The sequence below is a fragment of the Triticum aestivum genome, chromosome 1D (assembly GCF_018294505.1).
Source record: "Triticum aestivum cultivar Chinese Spring chromosome 1D, IWGSC CS RefSeq v2.1, whole genome shotgun sequence".
Taxonomy (NCBI): Eukaryota; Viridiplantae; Streptophyta; class Magnoliopsida; order Poales; family Poaceae; genus Triticum; species Triticum aestivum.
In genome coordinates, this window is record NC_057796.1 from 290,803,585 (window position 1) to 290,805,251 (window position 1,667).

The 1,667-nt window shown below is 40.3% G+C and overlaps 1 non-coding gene across 1 annotated transcript; it reads right to left on the reverse strand.

Annotated features, from left to right (window-relative positions):
* Nucleotides 1-1,312: 1,312 nt before the first annotated feature.
* Nucleotides 1,313-1,420, reverse strand: LOC123183748 (small nucleolar RNA R71). The gene has a single exon (XR_006492776.1). It is a non-coding gene; the product is annotated as a small nucleolar RNA R71 (small nucleolar RNA).
* Between the last annotated feature and the right edge of the window lie 247 nt (nt 1,421-1,667).

Here is a 1,667-nt window from a genome sequence, read left to right on the forward strand (position 1 = left end):
ATATTCTGTAATTTGAGAAGTAAGAAGCTTTGTAATATTCAGATTCTATAAGTGTCTGTAATCTGCTATATGTTCAGTTCGTACTTGTCATGTGTTAATTAGTATTCTGCTACTGTATGTGTGAGATCCCTTATGTGTTTGTTCCTTACTGCAGAAATTTATTCAGTTGTCCATGTGTTAGCTCCAGTACATGTGCTATATAAATACATGTGTGTTTTGTGATGTAAACCATGTCAGCTAGCTCACTATAACAAATTCATGTTACTATTTATGATGTAAACCATGTCAGTTGTGTGATCATTCAATTTTCAGTCTATGTATTAGCTCTGTACCTGTAATATATGTTGTGACATGAAGCATTTTCATCCCTGTCCATTATCTTGTTTCTTCCCTCTGTCATATGCTTGTTAGATAAATATATGTGTTCATGTCCTGTTGTTTCCTTTTGTGTTAGCATTTTTGTAATAGGAAAACACCAAAAAGACAATATAGACAATCTGAACCTCCCCTTTGCTTATTTTGCATTTTCTTTGGCGGCGATCTTCAGGAATAACCTTGTTAGTTTAGGTTTTATTTTCCGCTTTCATCACCCAATATCGTGTTACCTAGCTTTAGCCGAATATAGTTGCTGTCGCCTAGTCCCCGTGGAGAACACGACACTCGCAGTTCGGGCGAAATATCCCGCTGTACTTACAATTGATCATTTTGGCGCCGTTGCCGGGGACTAGCGTCGAGCGATTATGTTGGCTATAGACTAGGTTTATTTTAGTTCCGTGTTTAATCCGTCGTGTATTTCATTTTCTGTGTTTCTTTTCTTTTATTTTCTTTTCCTTGCTGTTGCTTCGGCTTATTAGGATACTAACCTTCTAACTAGTGTTTACTGTTTATGAGTGTGCATAGGAAATCTGAACTATTTACAGGTTGATTGATAGTTACACTTGGTGGAGATATGGCGATGCTTCGTGATGTTTGGATGCCCAAAAGTCAGTGCTATATCACAGGACCGATTTGGCCAACTATTGAGGCAGAGAACTTCGAGCTGAAACCTAGTCTTATTGCTTTGGTTCAACAACAACAGTTTGGAGGACTGCCTACTGAGGATCCCTATGAGCACCTACACCGAGTCATGGAGTATTCAGGTACAGTCAAGTACCATGGAGTTCCTCAAGATGCTATCAAGTGAATGCTGTTCACATTCTCTCTCCGAGATGATGCTCGTGCTTGGTATCGATCCTTGCCATCAAGATCATTCAGTTGGAACAAGATATCACGAGCTTTCTTGGATAAATATTTCCCACTACACAAGCAGTCTACAATTCGAGATGAGATCTTCAGCTTCGTTCAGCGTGAAGGCGAGAGCTTGTATGATGCTTGGGAGAGATACAAAGCCATATTCAGGAGATGTCCTAATCATGGGCTTGAGAGGTGGTTAGAGCTGTAGATATTCTATGGAGGATTGACTCCGGACACTTGAGTTTATGTCGATATGGCAGCGGGTGGAGCTATTACAAACAAGACACTTGATGATGCTTTTCTGCTGATTGAGAGCATAGCTTTCGACCAACTTCAGTGGTACAATGAGAAGCCCACCTCTGATTCATTGGTTTGCTTGCAACAAATCACTACACCTCAGCCACCAATTGTTACACAAAAGCCTGAACCTGCCC